The sequence below is a fragment of the Aethalodelphis obliquidens genome, unplaced genomic scaffold, assembly GCF_003676395.1.
Source record: "Aethalodelphis obliquidens isolate GAN/ISIS:26980383/991018 unplaced genomic scaffold, ASM367639v1 scaffold19, whole genome shotgun sequence".
In the NCBI taxonomy this organism is placed as follows: domain Eukaryota; kingdom Metazoa; phylum Chordata; class Mammalia; order Artiodactyla; family Delphinidae; genus Aethalodelphis; species Aethalodelphis obliquidens.
The window spans coordinates 16,301,615-16,325,177 of NW_020837963.1; the positions used below are offsets into that span (position 1 = coordinate 16,301,615).

The window sequence follows — 23,563 nt, forward strand, 5'->3', positions numbered from 1 at the left end:
ACTGGCCTCCCCACCTTTGTCCTTTCCTGCCCCGATCCATACCGACTGCTGCCAGGTTAAGCTTCTGAAAGCACGGTTTCACATCCACATCCTTTCCTGCCCCTACACCATCAATGGCTTCCTGCAGAATAAATGCCAAAGTCCCCCTCCCACCCACCATTCTAATCCTTTTCCTACAAGTCCTGCTCAAATGCTCCAGGCTTCAGGCAGAAAGCATTTTTTGTTGTCCAGAAGACAAGATCCACCCTCCCTTACCACCTTGCTGCTGCAGAAATGCCACTCCAGATGTCCAGATGACTACCTACCCTTCCAGGGCACTGGCAAATGCTACTTCTTCCATGAAGCCATTCTAAACCCTCTAGCAGGAAGTCATCTTTCCCCCTCTGAACTCCAAGGCCACTTCATCCAACACCACCTGGCACTTGAGTTCCTTGTGTCCATGTGTCCTTATTCCTACAGAGGTAACCTCCTAAAGGAGCATCTCTATATAAAAATAATCAAACCAACGTGCTAAATTAGCACTTTCTTACAAGGAAGCGTTGTGTCAAGAGTTATGGAAGACACAAGGCCATCAGCTGACAGCTTAGTAGGGAATTATGCTCAATCCATGCAAAAATAAAGCAATAATATCACGAACTCTTTTTAATCATCATATACAAATGTTAGTTGAAGTCATAAAAATACAGGATATCTCAGACAAAGTGAGTCTCCTTAACAGAATGAAAAATCTGAGGCAGCATACTGCAGTGGCTTATATCATAACCTCTGGAGCCAGTCATGGCTGGGTTCTAATCCCAGCTCTGGCATTACTTATTTTGTGATCTTGGGCAAATCATTTAGCCTCTCTGTGCCTCAAGTTCTTGTAAATGGAGAAATCAAAATAGAGATATTAGTAGTACCTTCCCCTTAAGACTATTGTGATAATGACGCACAATCTGTATGCAAAACACTTAGAGCCTGGCACGTAACTAGTGTCATCCATATTAGCTACTCTTATTCTTATGCAAATGTTTTATCTGGGGGAAAAAAAAAACACAGAAGGATCAGATATTTGGTAGTTAAGATGCCAGCAGGATTTTTTCTAGAAAGAGAGACTTTACCATCTTAAAATCCTGAGGCCAGATTTGTTCTATTTGCTGACAGGGAGTCTGACAGGTAAGGTAAAATTCACCGGGGGTGGCTCTTTGTACAATGGACTGAACGCTGTGCAAATGGGGCAGGCACTGAGACCACTGACTCAAACACAAAGCTTTCAGCCAACGAAGGGCTCACCCACAATCAGCCATTGTCTCCCACAAACAACCCCTCTGTTGTCATCCAGATGAGTGCCAAATGAAACCGTTTGACTTACGAGTTGCGGACAATGGCTCTGCGTAGACACAACCACAAATCCAATTAACTGCTGCAAAGGAAATCTTGCACTAGGCATTGAATTTGGTCTGAGAAGCAAGCTTTGGGGTTCAGCTTTTTAAGGGACACTAACCCACATCATTCAGCTGGACTAAGCATATAGGAGTCCGGTTCAAAGCCCATCACATCATATACAGCAATTTATTTGTTAATGGTGTGGGGAACAGCTGTGACTGTAGGGTATCAACATCTGTCATTTTCCCCCCAAAATATGAAAACGCATTAAACATAAATTACCACAGATATCTCAACCTGAACTTGCATTGCAGACTCATATTCATACACAGTGAAACGAGAACCGCTGGGACATTCGATGTTTTATTAACTTTTTACTAAAAGCTTTTATAGCTCAGAGCTGCCTGTTATTCACAGGTCAGAATTATTAAAGTGGTGGAACAGCAAATTCACATTTATCATCCTCTTATTTCCTGATAAATTTGAGAAATTAAAAGAATTATAGCAATAAGACTGATGCTACCTACACAAGAACAAACAAATAAACAAACTCTCTCTTTTGCCGTGGTTAGAATGTCTGATTTTACTCACTGCCTGGAATACTGGGCATGGCTGCTTCAGCAAAGTCCCTTCTTTCCAAGCGTCAGGGAAGGTTAGGGAAGGTAGACTGACTGCCAAAATACATACCCCCAAATCTCACTGGCCTAACGCATGTGGTTTAATTTCTTCACATTGCATCTCAATGCAACTTGGTAAGGAAGGCTCTGCTCCACAAGGTCATTCAGGACCAGGGGTCCTTCCACCCCGTGACTCCATCATACCCCAGGGCTTCATAGTTCTCCCCGGCACACCCCTGCAGCTGGCCAGCAGACCAGAAAGAGAGCAGATATGCAAAAGGACCCCCACTCTTAACTGCCTCTCATTTCCACACACAACCTTTCATGAGAACCAATCTCATGGCTCCAGCTAGATACAGAAAGTAGTCCAATACAGTGGTTGTCAACTGCGGGCAATTTTGACTCTCAAGAGGCAGGTGGCAATGTCTGGAGACATCTCTGATTGTTATAGCTGGGTAACTGGCATCTAGTGGGTAGAGTCCAGGGAAGCTCCTAAACGTCCCCCAGTGCACAGGACAGTCTCCCCACAAGAAAAAATTAACCAGCCCCAAATGGCAATATTGCCGAGACTTTGGTAAGCATCTAGCCAGTCTCCACAGTTGCACATACGTCAATGCTCAGATCCACCACCATTTCCCACTACCATACACTCTAATCAATCCCAGCAAATCCACGTATCGATAGTCTGTTCGTTCATTTGCTTGTTCGTTCCTCCATTCATTCATCCAAGCTCCAGGCTCCTAAACAAGACAAGGTCTTACAAGTCAAAGACTTCACAGTGGAGCAGGGGAGGCAAGTATATGTAGATTATCAGACATGGGGGTAAGTGGGATTTAAAAGAACAAATGGAAGGGCAATGAATTCCGGCTGAGAGAGTTGGAGGAGAAGCCATAGGGAAAGTGGAATAGGAAAGACGTCTCGAAGGAAGCATATACTCATGGCTTTCCATCGAAATGTTGTGGGGGTTTTTTTGCAGGGCGGTGGAGAAGAAAAAGGTGGTTCCAGGAAAAGGAAACTGTACAAACAAAGGAATAACAATATGAAAGGATATGATTTATTCCCTTTTTGTTTAGGGGAAGAAATAGGAACTAGGGGAGGAGGGGTAGTAAAAAACGCTATTTGGTTCAAACATTTTTTAGCAGTGTGCTCGTGAAAGTCTTAAGCTCCCAGCCACACACACTGTCTTTCAGTCAAGTGGCCCTTTGAGAAACAATTCACACCACCAGGCTTCATAGAAATTTGTTAGCACAGGGCAAAGCCCGGGTAATAGCTGGAAATCTCACTGCAAATTTCCCAACAGGACCTGTCACAGAGTCTTTCAAACCATGCTACCTCAGAGCCAACATGAAACTGATTCAGGCAGATGGTTGCCCAAATGCATCCATCTTTGTTCCCCAAAGACAGGACCGTGCAGAAGTCAGATCTCTTCCTAAATTATGTCACACTGAACCTGTTGGGTTAAAAAAGAAAAGCTTTTGCTTCTTCCGATCTTCTTCCAGTTGTGAATGTAGCTCCCAGGCTGTGGTTAAGAGCACAGACTGCCCGGGTTCAGATCCTGGCTCTGGCATAAATTCACTGTGTGACCTTGAAGAAGTTACCTAAGTTTCCAGGATCTCCTGCCTCCCAGATAATGTGCTTAAAGCTCTTAGCACTGAACCTGAAGCATATAATAAACACTGTCTCTATTTTTGTACCACAGCCATCTCCTCTGCCCCCCAAAATTGTCTTTTGGTTGTCATAAAATTCATTGTGGAATCTGACACAGTTGGGAAGGGAAATATCTGATGAACTTTCATGTTGTTTTGTAGAATATTACTAATAGCGACTTCAGTTTGCTTGGGCCAGATGCTATTAATTACAAACCAACATCACCATGTAAACAACGGTGGTTCTTAATTTTGAAGCTAAAATTAAAATGTTTTAAATACAATACACTGACACAATTATTACCCCCATCATTCTCTTCACTCACGCTTCCTCCCTCAAATTGATGCCTCTCTCTCTCTCTAACTCTTATTTTCACTGTGATCTGCTTTGGGAAAACAGTGTATCTAGTTGTTAAGTACTATAGATTATATCGAACGACACTAATCACCTAGCACTAAAAAGCCTCATAAAAGGAAGAAATTTGTTTCTTTACAAGTCGGAATCTCGAAGGAGAAGTTAAAACGAGGGAAGCAGCCTCCAGAACCCGGAGAAGAGTCAGTCTGTTCCGAACTGCTTCCTCCTATGGTGAGGGGGAGACATCTAGGGTCTTAGGCTAAGTCAAGTCCCATCCACCTTTACGAAAAGTGGAAACAAAATTGCATGGCAATGCCTTTTGCAGTAAGTCAAGAACAAGGAATAAAACAAAAGTCAAGCCAACCAGAAGAACTAGGCTGAATCACGCTTAGGCTTCAAAATTGATTATCGCTGCCCTCCTAATTTACAAGGAATTCTAAATTGTCTGGACAGGGTCTCCTTCAATTTCCATTGCAGACTGGACTTGATCCCAAGAGAATGCTATTTTAAGGAGCACATTAAAGAGAGGGTTCGGCATCTGCATGGACAGATTTCAACAAGTAAGGTATAATAAGTCTGGAGTGAAGTCTGTCGTGTTGTTTTTAACTTCTTAGTAAAGACATTTTTCCTTGTACGTCAATGAACTCCTTGTAGGGAAGTACGACCGCCCTGAGATGCAATTCTCAAAAACTTTATTTATTATTTTGATATAAACTCAAGGCGTATGAACAATAAATTTTTGATAGCTCTGACTCCACTGTTGGAAAAAAAAAAAAGTAAACTATGGACTCTGCAAAGAAACACTCTCTTTGAACTAATATTTAGTATTTTGTGTATAGAAATAAAGGCAATTTAGTAAATCAATTCTGTTTACCCGAAAGATTCCCCTTCCGTAGATAAGCTATTTACCTTCTTCTTAGGTGAAGTAAGAACCCATGAAGAAATCTGGCTTGTCAGGAACATAAAAGAATATGATTTCTCAGCGTACATAATGATGACATGGGAATCTGATGTGAAGGGTGATGTAAATGTCTGGCAGTTGCCCTCAGGTGCTCTGTGCATGAGATTTAGAGAACTGGCAACCAGCAAACTAATTACTGTTTCTGGCAACTTGCTGCAGGTCCTACCATCCCTGGATAAACAGTTAACACTTCTCAGGAAGAAACAGAAGACAAAAGATTACCATTTGAAGCCTCAGCTAAAGACTAGAAAAATCTGTGGCTTATCTAAGAGCCTTATAGGTTGCCATCTGTGTTCATAACGAAGGTTCAGGAGGAGGGAACGCTGGCAACTGGGAGCCCGGCTCTGGACATCTCCACCCAGCAGTATGGAGCCAGGCCTGGTCCCCTTCCCAGCCCCCATTTGGAATTAACAGACTCAGCAGGAAATCCCTCCCACACCTTTGGGAGGAAAGCACTGAGCACTGTGTACACAAGCGCCCCCATCACAGCCCACACTACTGTCATGTTTACAACACGGGCACGTTCCAGAAACATCCTAGCTGCAACCAAAAGACAAGGCAACCCATCTGCTGGTGTCGTGTGGTTTCACCGAGAAGAAAAAAACACAAGTCGAGAAGGGCCTAAGCTCCTACATAAATACACTTCGGATATCAGCACAACAAGGAATCTGCTTGCAACAAGAGCAGATCTGGGTTTACACACTTTCAAATTAGGTATCAAAGGCCCAGGCTCAAATCCAGCCTGAACTGGAACCCAGCTCTCAAAGCTATTTCTGAAGATTAAGTTGATTCTAGCCTTCCTTCAACAAATATTTACTGAATGTCTACTATGTACCAAGTTCCATTCAACAGCCCTACCAGGCATAGCAAATACCACTGTCTAGGGGAAACTTTTTAAAGGCTCCATTAACTTTATATTTTGCATTGTACAGTCTAGTTTTTGTGCCTTTATTAAAGAGCTCTCTTCTTTAAAATAATACTAATACTAATAAAGATTCCATCCAAAAAGCAGATTCAAATATAGATTGACAGCCACACTGCCTTCTCCAGTCTTATCCTGCCCCATTCTCTCCTGCCTCCTGTCTTACGATGGCTGTGCCTCTAACGATGTGAAATGTCTACAAAGCCTGCTTCAGGATGCGAACAACAATCACAGAACAAGGACAGGACCCCTAAGTAGGGTGACCAACCGGTCCCAGGTTTCCTGGGACTATTCTGGTTTTAAAATGGCAAGTCCCTCAACTCAGGTACCCTCTTAGGCCTGGACAAGCTGAGTCAGTGGGTCACCCTACCCCCAAGAAACCAGACCTCAGCAAAGGGAGGTACATTACTTCACTTGCCTGAGGGAAATGAGGCCCTAGGAGAAAGGCGCCTGGTGCCCTTTAAGGAAGGCCTGGGTTGCCCGTGGGCTGTCCTAGAACCTCACAGCTTCCTCCAGCTTCCTCCTGAGAAGGCCTATCCTTTTAAAATGCCACACCATTTAAGCTTTACAAAGACTTTCCAATGACAAGACTCCAATGACACGACATACAGAAGAAATCTTCACATAAATGCCGCAGGCTGGAGTTATTTGGATGTGGGTATTTCCTTGGCTAGTTTAAGAGCTCCTTCAGTTTAGACCATAACTATTGACCCCAAGATTTCCAGAACCCAGCACCAAGACTGGTGGATGGTAAATACTACATAAAATGGACGATAATAATAGTTGCCATTACGCAGGGCTTGTGATGTGTAGGACAACACACGAAGCACCTTATATAAATGATCTCACACTCACAATAACTCAGTGAGATTGATTGACCTCCATTTTCCAGAGGAAGAAACCAAGGCTCAGTCAGACCTTATTTACTCAAGGTCATTATGACAGAGCTCATGTTTGAACCCAACCCATCTTGCTTCAAAAGTTCCATGCTTTCAACCATTCAACTGAATTAGGTTCAAGTAAGGTGAGCATATATAGTGAGGCATCAAGAACTGAGAGAGGAGAGTATCAGATACATTTCTTTTATTCTCTCCACTTTCAGTGTCGCCATTGCAAGAAAAAAAAAAAAAGGCAGAAGAAGCCAAATCAATTATGAGTTAAGCTCGTACATTAAGCTAAGGCAAGGTAGGGATTTTAGTTAGAATTGGGCAGAACTGTGCCTGGCAAACAGTAGGCACTCAATATTTGAATAAATGTAATGAATACAATTGCATACCTAATATGAGTTTTAAGTTATTGATGCTCAGTGTTTCAAAGGCTATTTTAGCCACCACCATAGGTGAATAGATGAACTCCTACCTGAAGCTCCTGAAGGGTTCGTGTGATGGGGCAGGAATACATGGACAGGTACTTACCCCAGTTAAGGATGGCTGGCACTCTACCTGCATGGTAGAGATCTACCCTCCTGCTCTCCAACCACTTTCAGTTTCATTTAACCTGAAAGGAAGCAATCTGCAAACCTACAGAGCGACACAACTGCAAAAGAACATCACACCAAATACTTTGTTTCTGAGACATTTATCTCTTAGCTCCATTCATTACCTGTCAAACTGAGAACATTATTTTAATGTTAATATATTCCTGGTCATTCTCTCCAAGCAGCTGAACACATTTCCTCTTTCATAATAACACTATCCATAATGATCGAGCATTCCGAGGGCTAAAGAAGACTTTCTATCCTGTGAATTATTCCAAGATCAAAAGAAGTGAGGTAAACCAGATGTCCCTCCCAAAGGCATTTATGGCCAGAAGTTAATTAGGAAGGGAGGGGTGGTAGCCATTTGTGGGAAACTGTCACCCACTCATGTCAAACCCAAACAGCACCATCTGCTCCCTGAGTTTGTTGGCTGGCTTGGTGGAGTGTAGAGTTCTGATGCTGCTTACTGTATGTCCCCAGGAAGAGGGGTTTTTTGTTTGCTTTGTTATTGTTTTGGAAGAATCAGCCCAATTCAAGTTGAAAAACAGGCCACCAGTGACAATTCATTTTGTTAGAATGATGACCCTCTATGAGAATGTTCACCTCCCAACCACTGGTATGCACACTGCAGTCTGGCAACCCTAATCTGATTCAACATTTACTCATTATTAATGCAAGTAGGGGAAGCTCTTAAAAATAATTTTCTCTCTTCTTAACTTCAATTCCACAGGCCCAAAGCATGTATAATTCCCTCACCACAGTAAGTCAAAATCATTTCTGTGTTATCAATGATCGAGTATGTACGGAGCCCTTAATTTGTACAAACGTGGTAGGGAATACAAAATAAGGTCAAACCTCATCCAGTCTTCATCTTTAAGGAACTTGCAAGAGAACTGAGATCCTGCTATTTTCATCTCTACATCTACCAGCCTGCAGGCCCCTTGGAAAGAACTGTACGCCTTACCCTCTCCCCCAGCTGAGCAATGACTTGTGATATGTGGTTTGATGACAAAAGACACCCTGGGACATCTTGTCAACACACCTCCTGTTACATGAACTAGCTTTAGTGGGTTTCTATTCTTTGCAATTAAACAGAAAAAGACACTTCAATCTTACGTGATAATACAGGACAATCTAATGATAAGTGCCCTTTGTAGAATGAATGTTGAGTGAAATGAGAGAGGTAATTTTGACAGAGAACTGTGGAGGCGTCGAGGATTGCTATGAGCTAAAATGATGGAGTTAAGTTTTTTAGGAGAGTTAAGAGCTGAGTCACACCTTTAATGATGGGGTATCATGAGGCACAGGAGACTGTAGGCCACAGAATATTCCAGGATTAAGAAATAGGGCCATGCAAAGCATTTTGGGGGACTAGTGGGCTAACCATCCCAGCTAATGTTGTGTTTTAAAGTCATGCAGAGCAAAAGTCAAAGCTGGACAGGAAGCTGGGGCTGGGAAAGCCAGGAATGAGAGAAATAAGGTTCTCAGCTAAGATGTGGCAGTGGGGATGGAAATCAAGGAAGATGTGGGAACTGTCACTAAAGATGCTGAGTTCACTATTTACAACAGCCAGGACACGGAAACAGCCGAAGTGTCCATCGACAGATGAACGGATAAAGAAGATGTGGCACATATATACAATGGAGTATTATTCAGCCATGAAAAGGAACGAAACTGAGTTATTTGTAGTGAGGTGGATGGACCTAGAGTCTATCATACAGAGTGAAGTAAGTCAGAAAAACAAATACCGCATACTAACACACATATATGGAATCTTAAAAAAAAAATGGTTCTGAAGAACCTACGGGCAGGACAGGAATAAAGACGCAGACGTAGAGGATGGACTTGAGGACACGGGGAGGGGGAAGGGTAAGCTGGGATGAAGTGAGAGAGTGGCATGGACATATATACACTACCAAACGTAAAACAGATAGCTAGTGGGAAGCAGCCGCATAGCACAGGGAGATCAGCTGGGTGCTTTGTGACCACCTAGAGGGGTGGGATAGGGAGGGTGGGAGGGAGGGGACATGGGGATATATGTATACATATAGCTGATTCACTTTGTTATACAGCAGAAACTAACGCACCATTGTAAAGCAATTATACTCCAATAAAGATGTTAAAAGAAATAAAAAATTTAAAAAATAAAGATGATCAGTTAATCTGTTAATAAGCGGAACACCAACGTGAATAATAATGGCCCCTATTTCCACAGTATCTATTTCCACAGTATCTCTCAAAGCTTTTACCAAAATCTCATCAGTTCTTGTAGAACCTCAGTGAGGAGCACATTACATGTGATTATCTGGACTTATTAATGGAAAGTGAGGCAGAAAAGTTACACTTCCTTGACAGGTAGGAGTAAGATGGGGATGGGGGAGCAGAAAGAGAAAACACAAGCACAGAATACTGCGTTCGGAGACTCCATTTCCTCACGACTTATTCTCCACCAGCAGCACATCTGCATTTGATCAATCCCTTCCCTGGGGAAGTCTGCTCCCCCAGGAAGCCTATATGATGTTACAATAATAACCTTTACCATGCAGGATGTTGCAATGAGTTTCATCCATGCAGGAATTAATAAATCAAGTGGTGAATAAGGCATCCTTTCCTACTCAGCCCCTTGACTCCCAGCAGCTCACAGGTACCACACCCACCCGCCCCCCTCCCCGCCCCCCGACACACACACACACACACACACACACACACACACACAACTCCACAAGGAATGTGCTCCAAGGCCTGCGCAGCCACATCAGGTCTCCGGCAGGAAATCCCAGGCCTCAAGAGCTACCCAAAGGAAATGCAAATCACATATACACGACTTGAGGCCTCCCTCCTGAACTCTCACAATGACACTAAGTCAACTGGAAATAGAAAATCCTTAACCATAAAACAAGTACTTGTTTTATCCTGGAACATACAGTGTAGCTCCCAAAGCCCTGAGGGAAGGATCAGGAAAACCAACACGTTCCTTGCTTCCGGCTTCCACGACATTGCAACCACGTCATTGCGAATGGCAGTGCCAGGAACCACGTTCCCTCCACAGGGGTCTTCTACCTAGATGGCCAACTTCACTATGAAAGTAAAACGGTAGGAACTCAGAGGCCCAACAAAATCTAGGCATGTATTTTGGAGCTTCCCAAAGACCAGTCCCTCCGGGCTTCATTTTCTCCCTCTCTCAGTCTGCGCCTCGCCCTGAATTAGTACCTGGAGGTCTTGGATGGGCTGCATCTGATCTCTCTGCCGGTTTCTCAGCTGCTCATCTCCACCTCAGAACTCCTACGGGTGCAATCCTTTGTCACTCAAGGAAAGCTGGACTAGGGGGCAGCCTCTGGGCTCTTAGGCCAACACTGAGGTCCTCTGGTCACTGACTCAGGAGCTAGCAGTCAGTTTACCATATCACCTGCCTATGGAGAGCTGTCTGTAAAAACGACTTCAACAAGGTGATTACTGACCCAGAAGCCATACTCTTGTTCGATTCCATACTTATGCTAAAGGTATATATCAAATCCTAGACGTTCTAATCCATGCACGCATTTATCACAACAAAGATTATTTGCGTGACCAGCACTCTGCACAGCAAAATCTCTCAACAAGCCACCAGCCACTTAATCCACAGCCCCTCACAATGACTATGCCACAGAACCCAACTATTTTTAGGGAGGGTGCAGAAAGGGAGGCTTTAAAACTTACCACCCTCATAGCCACAATGGTTGCTGATGAAAGTCTGAATGCCCCAGAACTCTCAGGTGTTCTATTAGCCCTATGACCAGAAAATACCTCTTGTCCAAAATTCCTTTGTCTAATATCAAAGCAATAAGAGGAAGATCCAGACTACCCCACACATCCCCTGCCCCCTCTAGGTCTTATCTGCCGTATTGGCCGAGGGAGGCCACATCCTGGGTGACGCTAGGCCCACCGTTGCTTTTTCTACCCTTGGCTGCTCAAACAAACTCAGGAAGTCTTAGACAAGAGGCAGACAGCGAGGGAGAGGAAGTGTGTAAGCAACCCCTCTCTATTATATAATGCTAAGCACAGAACCTCCTAGAACCAGCCTTGGAAACATTCCTGGCCTATCACGTCAGAACAAAGAACTACTCAAAACAGGCAAAAAGAGAAAATAATTATCATTTTTTATTTGATGACCGGTGTGAGGTCATATTAGCAAATATAATAGGAACATACTAGTAAAGAACAGGTTGGAGTACGACCAGATTCTTTAAGCGACGTATCATTTGTTCATTCAATCCATACTCGTATAACACTCAATGTGCTAATAAGCTAGACCCCATAGGAACACACTAGACCACATCACTTGTGGAAGGTCATTAGTGCTACTCACCTATATCCGGTTTTCCCTTTTTCAGTACAAGAAATATCAGATTGTCGTTAAACGGGGTCATAGGACTAGTCTGGTGAAGCAACATAAGTCACTTCAGGGTCAGATCATGTCATTTTGGAGCAAGATCCCCTGGAGCTTCCTCTCCCATGCTGCAGTGATCTTGTGACCTTGATCTGCAGTGATCTTGTGACCTTGATCACACGTCAAGATCACACCCCCACCAATTTGGGTCGTTGCATGACTACGATGAGCAGGGCCCACTTGCTGACTGTGTTGGACACACAGTGTGGGAAAGAAAGAAACCGGGCCACTGAGACCCGGAGGTTATTTGTTATGGCAGAATAACCTAACCTATCTTGCTGATACATCACTGCTTAAAAAAGAGAGAGATCTGCAAACGTCCCCCTCCCATCTGTTTTCTAATTCAGAAAAGCAGAATTTATTTCAAAATTCAAGTGCAGCAGGGCCTGAATAATGCCTTGAAATGTAGAGGGTGCCAACAGGATAGACAGATCTAAACAACTCTGAGAGAATAAGGAATGAAAACAGAATAACCTCTCGACAATGGTGAAATCTACCCATTCATGTGGAATTCAGCTGCGGAGTTTAAAGACTATGAAGAGAAGGTCGCCTTCTGACAACAGGTGCAGACATTGGCGAAGCAGTGAGCACCCTAATGAAAGAGGCGTTCAAGTGGAGGCGGGATGATCATAGGCTGCCTCCTCAGAAGTCCAGTACCCCCTCTTTGCTCCCCTCTCTCTAGCGCCCACTGCACCTAATTAGTCAGGTCTTCATTTCTCCATCCCCCCAGAAGCTCTGGAAGGCGGTTCGCCTTTGTGTCTCCACACTCCGCCCCAGCCTGCCCCTTGGCAGTGATCAGAGAGCCAGGTGCCTATCAGGAGCTCCATAAACATCTGCCAAATGAATTAAATGAACACTGTAGAAAGGACTCGGCTCTGGCGGAAAAAGTCGGTCTCATCACCTCTAGGGCTCCTCCAACCTAAAACTAAAACACACTACTGCCGACATCTGGGAGTGGGGAGCATCCACCTAAAAGAACAAATTAAACATCAGTACAACACTTGATTAGGATTTATTACTAGACACAATTGAAAACCACATTGAAAGCTAACTCTGTGCTACGGCTATCTTTGTTCTTGGACATGCATTTACATGTTCAGGCAGCTGTTTTCCCATGTGGAATTTTGTGGGTGAGGTATTTATTTTTTCTATTTAAAACACACACACACACACCCTTTGTTTCTATTGCATTATTACACTCCCTATTATCCCATCACGTAGCTTCCCCTCTTGCACAGCACACACCCTGCATTACTGCTGACATAAAAACCACTTGTCAAAATACCTCTACCTTAGCCCCACTACAAGGCTGATCTTTCCAAAGCACTGGTCTTTGTTTCAGCTGGGACAGGTTGATAACTCATCTACTTTTCCTGGTGATACATGAATGCTCTGAGTCGAAGAATAAATGCCAGCATCACTGATGTTTTGTTAAAAGTCACGTTTCCAAACAAAACTACCCTAGAGGGGAATGACAAATCTTTCAAGTTTTAAAATTTTATTTTTTAAGGGATTTGGGGGAAAAAATGGTGAAGGGAGAATCTGCCCCAGATACCATGCTGTTGCTATAGTGCAAGAGACAGCACACTGGCCTCTGGTCCTCAGCCGTCCCTTCTTCCTGCAAAATAAAACTTGAGTCTATGTCCATACACATCCTTCTTCCCTGCTTCTCGTGTAGGACACCATGACTCTGCGCTCTAGGAGACAACACCAACACCAGGTGTCCTGATCCATCTGAAGGGTAGGCTTTCACTGAGCTTTATCAAGATAACCCCAGACCTGGTTAGGCTGCCATCAAAACAGAACTATCCTTGGAATGAAAAGAATAATAGGCCAGAGTTTTTGGAAAAGAACCAACACCTAAAGATAAAATGCAGACTGAGGGCCTAATGGTTCATGGCTATATAAATGGAAGCTTAACTGAAGCTCCATTTTCTGCTCCCCCAACTGTCCTCCCTCCCACCTCCCAGTAACTTACTTCTGCACGTCCTTCTTGATATTTCAAACACTATTACAATAAAGCGGGGGTGGGGGGGGTGGGGGGGAAGAGAGACAGTGTTTCATAAGAAGGTGAACAATTAGGACATTTGACCAATACCTTTTCAACAAATGATATCCCATCTACAGACTGAAGCCAAAATGTATTACTACAGATAGAAAGCAGACACAAATCCAAACCCCACGTTCAGATACAACTGCCTATGTGTGGATTATATCAAATTCCCCTCAAAGGGAACCAGGTGGAATTTATACAACCCCAAACGCAGCCTGCCCTCAATGACTTCTTCAAAAGGAAGGTTTCAAGTCTTTTGCAATTTCTTTCTTTGAATCAGGAGTTTCAGCAGCCCCTTCTGCTCCAAACAGATAGGAATGGATGGTGTGAGGCAGAAACCACCCAAATACCCCCCCTGCAAACGCCCGTTGACCTGAATGACCCAGAGACACCCAGGAGGCTACCCAGATTAGCGGTGGTTACCTGAATCTGTCACCGAGTCCCTTTCACCCCCTTCTGCGTGATGACATCAAGTGGAAATGGTACGCGTTTGGGAGGCAAGAGGCTGACAAGCAGGAAGCACAACTGAGCCTGAGCTTTGTTCAGCCTGCAGTGAAATACATGCAGTAAGGGTTAGATAGGCGCAGCAGAGAAACCCAAACGACCTCCCGGGCAGAGCAGCGGTGGTGGCGTGGGTGCACTGGGGGGAGGTGGAGGAAGGCGGCGGAGGTGTGGCGGGCTGGCGGGCCGCCGAGGGGCGTAACGCTTCCTAATCGTCTCCGCGGGACAAACAACGACCTCCCCGGACTCCTCTGCAGTCTCCCACGCCCCTAAGTTATCCTCTGGTTGTAGAGCCTCCACTGGCAACGGTAATCCCTCAGAAAGAAAGAAAAACGAGAAGGCATAGCATAGCACCGTGGAACACAAGCAAAATATACTAGGTAAACCCGGTTATGTGGGAACGCGGGGCGCCCAGTCACGCGCCCAAAGAGACACACCAGCGCTGCGTTCGCGAGCATCCTTCTTTCCGTCGCCCCTGTCCGCCACCTCATCAAGTCCCGGTCACTCTGTTTTGCCGATTTCTCTACTCTCTGCAAAACCTTGCGGCGCCGCCCCCAGCCTAGGCGGGATTGGGGACCGCCGCCTCCGGAGCAGCGTCCCACGAGTCCAGCCTGCTTTGTGCTGCCGCTGCCCTCCCAGGAGCGAGCGCCCCGGACGCGTGGGTGCGCACAAAAGACCCCCAACATCTATCCCTCCACTAAGCCCTCTCCTCCCCGGAGGGGCCCGGGGACCGCAGAGACAACTTCCGGGGGGGCGGAAGCGCTCGACAGAGGCCCTGCCAGGGGCCCATCCCGGGGGGGGCGCGCGCGGCGCGGGCACGAGACCGGCTCCCTCGGACAGGAGCTCCAGAGGGCATCCGAGGACTCGGCGGAGCCGCCGATAGCGCCGCTCCCGAGACCCAGCCGCGGGCGCAGCTCTGCCGGCGTTCGGGAGAGACGCAACTCCAGGGGCCCCCTCCCGCGCGCTCCCGGGCTGCCTCGCCGCGCCCCGGGCCCCGTTCCCCGCGACCCCTGCGGCCCCGCCACCCCGCTCTCCACAGTCCAAAAGGTGCCCCCTCTACCCGCCAGGCGGCACCTCCCCTTTCCAGCTTCCCTAGTTCCGGGCGCGGCCGCCGCGGGGGCGCAGACATCCCTTCGCGCTCCTCTCGCCGCCTGCGACCCAGGAGGAACAGAACCGAGAAACCGAAACTCACCGACCTCTCTCCGCAGCGGGCTCCGGCGCTCCCTACAGAAGCGGCGACGGCGGCGGCGGCAGCGGCAGCAGCAGCATCGCCGGGGGGTCCCGGCGCGCCCGTCACCCGCTCGGCCAGACGCGCGCCGAGGGCTGCGGGGCGGGCGCGGGGAGCGCGGCGGCGGCGGCGCCTGCAGCCCCAGCTCCCTGCTCGGACCCTCAGGAGGAGCCCCACCTGCCCGGCCGCCCTCCGCGCTCGCAGTCGAACACCGCCGCCAGGCGCTCGGCTAGGAGCGGGAGCTTTTTGTGTCACCGCCCAGACTCGGGCACCAAAAGGGGTGGGGGCGAGAGGCCGGGCTCCGCTCCCCGCGGCACCGCCCCTCCCCGGCGGCTCCACCTCCCACGCCCCTTCCCTCCCACCTCCCCGCTGGTCCAGGACTTCAGTCTGTCAGTCCCAAATCGCAAACCACTCACGGGCTGAGGAGCCGCCCACCCTCCCCCGCGCGCTCCCTCGGCCTTGCCTCCAAGTGCCCGACCTCGGCCGGGACCTCGACGTTGTCCCCTCCACGGCGCGCGAGTGGGACCCGAGCTGGAATCAGGTGTGAAAGGAGGCCGAGCTCGGCCGGCAGGAGGGCGGGTCTGAGGTAGGGGCAGAGGCCGGCGGGGACCAGTCTGCAGCTCGGGACCTGGGGACCGAGCGAGGGGGGAGTCGAGATCGTCACGTTTCCAGAAACTGCCCTGGGTCCGCGTCACCGCTGGTACTTTCTGGCTGCCCCTAAGAGTTCATGTGGTCCAGGCAGGGCGGGGTCCTGCTTTGGTGGAGGGGAGGATGCGTCCAAAGAAGCCTTAATGACACTCCACCACCTGGTTCCCTAGGATGGGGTGCAGGGAGCAGGAACAGGGAGGGGCCAGTCCTGAGGGTTACATGTCAGTGCGAATCCCCGGGACCTCGGGGCCCACCCTATTCTCCACCCTGAAACCGAACTCCTACCTTAGGGACATGCTTAGAATGTCTAGTTCCTCCGAGAAAATCTAGGCGTGGCTCTTGTGTTAACTGCAGAATAGCAGAATGGAGGAGGGAGGTCGCTGGTAGAGGATGGTGTCCATGCTCTCTGTTGCCTTTTTAAAGGATTTCTTTGCAGAACGGAAACCCAAAAGTCTGTTCTCTGACTCTAGTAAAGTGAAGCCTGCCAACTTTCCTGGATCTCCAGCACCAGGGTTCAACTGAGTGGTCCCTAGTCATCCAGCAGAGCGGGCAGCCTTTCTGGGCTGCCAGAATGGAGCTGTCTTTATGTCCCTACAGTCTTGGCCACAAGAAAAGAACTCCCATTCTAACCTCTCCCAATAGCTCATGTAAATGCTTCTGCCAAGATTACGAGATGGAAGCCCCATGAACCACGCTATGTGACCTACTAAAATTCAAAGTGTACTCAAGGGACCCTTCTTGTCTCTCAGATAAAAACCTGTTAATAGTGTTCCCAAATGTGCGGTCACTCAGCACATACAGAAATCAGTCACCAAGAAACATAAAGCTTGATGGGTATCAGGCTTTTCTAGGATCCCAAATAAAATGTTCACCTGCCTGACCCATGTCCTTTTGCTCCCTGAAGTTATATCCTCTATTGTACACCTGGCAGGAAGGAAAGCGATATGTCTGCTTTAAAAGCAGACATATATTCTTGGAGTAGAAAACTTAAGGAGTCTTATTTTCAGGCTCAACTTCAGGAACCAAAAAAAATTCTTTTCCTTGTTGTTGTTGTTCTTTTAATGAGAAGCTAATAAGAGTATTGAAAACTCTGATATTGACCAGGAGCTTTGAATAGGATGATGAGTTACAACACACCAAGATTTTACTAGAAAAGTTTAGCCTAGAAATATTATTATACAAGAGTGATTTTAAAGACTACATTGAGGAAGCTACTTTCAGGGATCGCTAATTATTACAAAATGTTTAAAATCTTTTTCAGCTGCTTTCCAAACAATTCTTTGGGAGGATTCAAGCATTCAGCATGGAGTTGGGTAAACTCTAACACCCTTAGTCATTCATTCCCCCTGACTGGTATTTTAATTCACAACCACATCACGGGTGTTCTGCCTTCTGTCCAGTCTTGTAAAGCTGTCACACAGAGAAGGTTAATTTAGTGGGGCAGACCGGGATACGCAGCTCTTAAGATGAGTTGGGGGCCAGCGCCGGGGCGGGCAGCCACGGTTTGAGTCAGGAGAGGCACAGGCAACTACATGTCGAAAAGGACTCTTCAGTGAGACACTTCCAGGATCAAGGCAGTTAGGAGCAGGCAGTGTTGAGAAGCGCACGCTGGCAGGCAGCATGGTCAAAGCTTCAGGAAGGCATAACGCTCCAGACTGAGGCACTGTGCCCATGTGTGGGAGGGAGGGAGACGAGATCAAGGCAGCACCCCAGGTCTTGAAGAACCAGGCTTATCAGGATGGGGCCCCCGGCACTGGGGAGTAAGATAGGATCAGATAGTCCTTAGTTCCTTCAACAAATATTCCTTGAGTGTGGACTCTGTACCTGGACCCTGGCCCTAGAGTTAGGACAGAGAAGGAAACAGACCCACATCCCTACCCTCACAGAACTTTACATCCTAATGGAGGAAGCCGGGAATACACAAGATAATAAATCAGAGAAAGAAACTGTGTGCTGGGGAGGGAAAGGGAAGGAAAGAGGGGGAAATCAAGCAGGGAGGGGTGTTGTGAAGACTTTGTATTGGATGGAAGCTGAAATTTTAGTTTGGTGGCCAGGGAGGGCCCCCTGAGAAGGTGCCTTTTGAGGGGAGAGCTGAAGAGGGAGAGACTTCCTGCCATCAGACAGGATGTGTGTGAGGGGGAGGGCTCTAATATCCCCACTCCACTCCCCTGGGCTGAGTCAAGGTACTGGGACTGGGTTACAAGGTTAGTCAGACCAGTAACATTTATTGATGCATAGTCACTTGAGGTTGAATGAAAGCTGCTTAAATCCAGGCAGGGATGAGTTCTTATTCATCTTTGTACCCACAGCATCAAGCATAGGTATCCCATAAATGTTTATCGAGCTGAACCCTTAAATCTCCTAGAACACGGGGTGGGGCTGAGATAAATGTGACCCCATGATTCCCAGGACTGCCCTTCTATCGGGATGTCACTTCCACAAAACAATGTGATAATCTTTTGTTATCACTTTTCATGACTGTGTTCTTGATCTTCGAGGGCAGAGATTATATTTCAACTTGTTCCCTGAGCACCTAAGATGCTAAGAGGGAGGGAGAGAAGGAGGAAATACAGGAGAGAGGCAGAGTCAGAGGAGAATGAGGATAGGGAAACACACAAACCCTGCCAGGTGCTTGAGACCCCTAAAGACCTTAATCCAGCCCAATAATGAGCATGAGTTTTCTGTTTAACATGTTTGAGTTTTACATATTAAAACTGCATCTTGAAACTGAACTATGGTGATAGTCGTACACTTAAAACAAGTGGATTTTATGGTACATAAATTATACCTAAATAAAGCTGTTTAAAAGCATTGAAGTAGGAGCTGCATTTAGACAGCTTTCATGTGCTGTGAATAACCCAGAGGCAGATTTAACCAAACACATTATCATCCTTCCTAATAGGTGTTTAAACCAAATAGATTTGTATGAAATAGTAGGAAAAAATATATATTGGTCCACGCCCCCAGTTCCTGGCCCAGAGCTCCTAAAACCCTTGTCATTTTCTCAGTGATAAGTACACTAGAAGCATCTTTTATTCTAATATTTGGTCTTTGATGCTGGTTCCTGACATCAAGGTGATAGAAATGTCTTTTGTTCTAATGAGGTCACCCTGGGTAGGCTCCTGGATGGGGGCTGGTCACCAGAAAGACCAAGATCAGAAGCTTGGAATTTTCAGCCCCACTCCATATTCCCCCAAAGAGGGGAGAGAGGCTAGAAGTGCAATTACGGATCGATCATGTCTCTGTGATGAATCCTCCATAAAAATCCCAAAAGTACAGGGTTCAGAGAGCTTCCAGTTGGTGAGCACGTTGGGGTGCTGGAGAGGGGTGGCCTGCAGAGGGCATGGACGCTCCTCGCCCCTTCCCACATACCTCGCCCTATGCATGTCTTCCATCTGGATGTTCAGCTGTATCCTTTATTGTACCCTTTTATAATAAACTGGTAAACAGTAAGTAAACGGTGTCCCTGAGTTCTGTGAGCTGCTCTAGCAAATTAATCAAACCTACGGCGGGAATCTCTGATTTAGAGCTGACTGGTCAGAAGCACAGGGGACAATCTGGACTTCTGATTGGCGTCTGAAGTTGGGGGGTGTGCAGTCTTCTAGGACTGAATCCCTCACCTTTGGGATCTGACGTTATCTCCAGGTAACTCCAGTTCTCCAGTGTCAGATCTGAGTTAAATCATAAAGCCACCCAGCTGCCTTATGGTGTCACAGAGAATTACTTACCTTGGGGAAAAACCCCACACATCTGGTGACCGGAAGTGTCAGAAGTGAAGTATTATATGTGAAAGTAAAGGAGAAACAACCAGGAGAAAGAGTGAATTTTTCTTTCTCAATTTGCAAATTTACTTTTTCCCTTATGTGATTTTTTTGCCACCTTAAAGTACACATAGTCTTTTTAAAAGTGTAAAAAACGGTCTTCAAGTACGTATAGTCTAAGATAGTTTACTGTTAGCGATTGCTAAGATAGTGCACATTTCAAGACTGGTTTTTATTTGGGGGCCCTACGTAAACCAATCTCAACAGACTAATTATTCCAGTAAGGTGTTCTCTAAGTGAGAGAGCTACTATATTTGAAACAGTGTCTAATCTCTTACCTATTTAGAGCCAGGTACTATCTATGGACAATGCAGCCTCATCCGGAACAAAATAACTGAAGGATTCTGTAAACTCCAAAGGATTTCATAAGAACCATACCCAGATTGCTTTTCTAAAAGTGGCGATGGGTTGAACAAAGCCATCTTTTTTCTTAACCTCATCTTTAATATGTACAATACACATTCCAAAACTGTTGGTTAGAATTATGTGGCCACAAGCAGGGATGATAGTCAAGAGCTATAGGCACAGGCATCCGCCAGTCAATTTGGATGATGACCATAAACAAGGTGGCCATTTTGGTGCGTCCTGGCTGAGTGTCAGCTTACAGTGTGATGCCATGGTCCTCTGGACACCCTCCTCAGCAGCAGGTATCTGCTGCTTTCTCATCACATTTGTACGGTTTGGGGTTGACTGAGACCCTCGCTCCCACCAGTAAGTTGCTAGTGTCTTTGCTATAAGCTTGGCGGAAGGAAATCATTATAAACTGAATTCTCTTCCTTGTACAATCAATATGAGACACTGTTCTCACTGATTAATGGGTTGGAGTGGCCACAGCTGATCAGCCAGGAGAGGATTGGAAAGCGTAGCTCCTTTCTTACACCCTTGTGTGTCACCTCCATCTTCTGTCCTATCCTCTCTCCTTCCACAGCACGTCCACCTTCTATCACCCGTGCCATTCCTGCTGCCTCCCCTGCCTTTCCTTTCCATCAGCTGTCAGGTTCCTGGCATCCATTGGGCTCCTCCCCTCGCTTGGCCACTACACCTGCTGCTCCGGCGGCCAGTTAGGGCAAAAGTGCAGCTTTGAGAAAAAAGGGAAAAAGAATGAGGATGTTCTATCACCATTTGTCGAGACCCAGGTCTGGATCCAAGGCCTTGTCCTATGGGTCCCCGAAACTGGCTCCAGACTCTCCAGGATCCATTCTTCTGTACTCCGTCCCTAGCCTTCATCTTGCCCAAGTTGACCTGGCACCCCATACCTGCTCCAGGTCCAGACCTGGCATCACCCACCCTCTTCTTCCCACTGTCTCTGTTCTCAGCCACCTCCTGCCCTAATCATTCAAACTCAAAGGAACCAAACATCTGTTTCTGTGCTTCTGGATCCAGAGGACCAAGTCAGAGCACCCCCTAGTGGTCAGGAGAAGTGGCACCCTTGACACCCCCCAGAGGTCAGACCTTCAGAGGTCAGTGAAGGATGATGCCAAATAGGACGTTCTTCACATACTTCCTACCTCTTCCGGCTTTAATGTATTTCCTCTGCTGTTACTTCCCTCTCTTCCCAGTGGGTGGAGTGTGCTGGCGGGGTTCCTGGAGTAAAGGACCCCCTACCAGATCCTAAACCTTCTCCTTCACTCTCTTCTGACACCTCCTCCGCTTCACAGTGTCCACAGCAGTTTGACAAGGTCACATATTCGTCTGTTTTAAAGAGCACAGATTATTCTGCCACAGGGCGGGGGAACTACAGGATATCAATCGAGTCCAAAATCAGTAAATACCTATAATCCCTTTTTTGTCAGTGCACGGTTATTGAGCCTGTGTGCAGCTGGTGTCGCTGACCATTTTCCACTCATCCTTAAAAGAACGTTAGCAGCAGTGTGAATGTCTCCACTTTACAGATGAGGACACTGAGGCCTAGACAATTTAAGCACTTTGCCCAACTTAACATGACCAGTAAATGGTGAATGTAAACTTGACCCAGGTCTGTAGAACCCAAAGCACCTCCCGTGAATCTCTGCACCAAGACTCCTCCCATCAACCAGCATCAAGACAATCCCTTTGATTTGGTTTAAAGGCATCTGTCTCTTCCAAGCTTCCCCTGTTGTAGCTCAGGGTTAGCAAGTGGCTTCTAAGCCTCACTGTGGCTCACAATCCTGCAGGGCCCCAAGTGTCCCCCAAGATTTCAAGCAGATCCGCTCTTTCTTATCCTTACCCACACCATTTCTTTGTGCAGTTACATGACCTATGTTTATCATTGTAATCCCCAAAGATTCAGTGCTTTCAAAGTTTCCAAGGGTGTTTACATCACTGCCTCTCACCCTGACCCTCTGTCCCTTCAAAGCTCACTCAAATTTCTCCAACCAGATTCATTTTTACCATCTGTGCATGAAACCCTGTGAAGCCCTCAAGGTACAAATCCTTTCTTTGTCCCCCATTTCCTGTTGGTAGTAAATAGGCTTCATTCACCCTCCTACACCTTCCAGAGTTCCAAAGAGCAGATTCAAACAGTTGCTAATCAGAGAGGGGAAGGAATGCAGAAACAAAGGAGGAACAATCAAGAAACAATAGTGCATCGATGGGGCAGGGTCCTGGTGCCTCCTCAAGGAATATACAGAACAATATCTCTGATCTCTTCGGCAGGAACTAGGCCCTCCACCCAGGTGGAGGATGGTAATTTCCAGGCTGAGCACAGGATTCCTGAAACACCACCCTCTTCCCCCCCCACCAACCAGTCAGAGCAAAGTCACACACCCTGCAGCCCTCACCCCAAATTTTGCCTATAAAAACTTCTCCCCCCAGTACCATCGGGGAGTTCAGGGTTTTTGACACAAGCCACCCGTTCTCCTTGCCTGGCCCTGCAGTAAACCTTTCTCTGCTCCAAACTCAGATGTTTCGGTTTATTTGGCCTCACTCCGCATCCAGCACATGAACTTGCATTCAGCAACATGCACTCTTAGGACCCATTGGTTATTCATACAGCGCGCCCCACAGCACCATGCAGAATAGAGAGCCCATGCCCTGCACACAGTCAGGGCTTAATAAATGTTCAAAACGACCAAACAGGAGTTTCTTTTGTCCATTCCAGATTCCTGCTCCCTACAACCCCTGTCAGGGGATTTTCTCTACGTTTTTACTTAACAAATCTGTTACAACCCCATTACTCCAGCTTAGCCAGAGTGGGATTTAGGGTTATTTCCAAATCCATTTAAAATAAAGAGTTTGGGAGGGGGATGGGTGTGGGTGGTGTAAGGCCAACTGGCCCGAGGCAGGGGAACACAATCAGATTCACAGATTGCATCAGACAGAAATTCTCCGGACCACCCAGGTCCATAAACTGCCCTGGAGACATTCCGGACCACCCAGTTCCAGGAACTGACCTGGGGACTTTGAACCCAGCCCAGCCTTCCCGCCTTTCGAGGGGCGGGACTAACGGTCCCCCAGGATACCCGAAACGACCACCAAATAGGGAATACCCTGCGCCCTCCCAGATTCACCACACCCCTTTCCCTTCTTCCCCTATAAAATCTTGCCCAACCCTCACCCGGGTGC

The 23,563-nt window shown here is 46.9% G+C and overlaps 1 protein-coding gene across 10 annotated transcripts in view; it reads right to left on the bottom strand.

Moving 5' to 3' along the window:
• Nucleotides 1–15,630, bottom strand: part of RNF152 (ring finger protein 152) — an 81,459-nt gene extending 65,829 nt beyond the window's left edge. Inside the window, exons 1-4 of one of the 10 annotated variants that reach the window (XR_003435291.1) lie at nt 14,246–15,233; nt 13,748–13,777; nt 9,619–12,738; nt 9,433–9,585 (exon numbers count right to left, since the gene is read on the bottom strand). The gene's annotated coding sequence lies outside the window, so the exon portion shown is untranslated. Of the gene's footprint in view, nt 1–9,432; nt 9,586–9,618; nt 15,234–15,515 lie in introns of those variants that run through there. The other 9 variants (XR_003435289.1, XR_003435292.1, XR_003435290.1 and 6 more) reach the window with 9 other exon arrangements.
• Nucleotides 15,631–23,563: the final 7,933 nt, after the last annotated feature.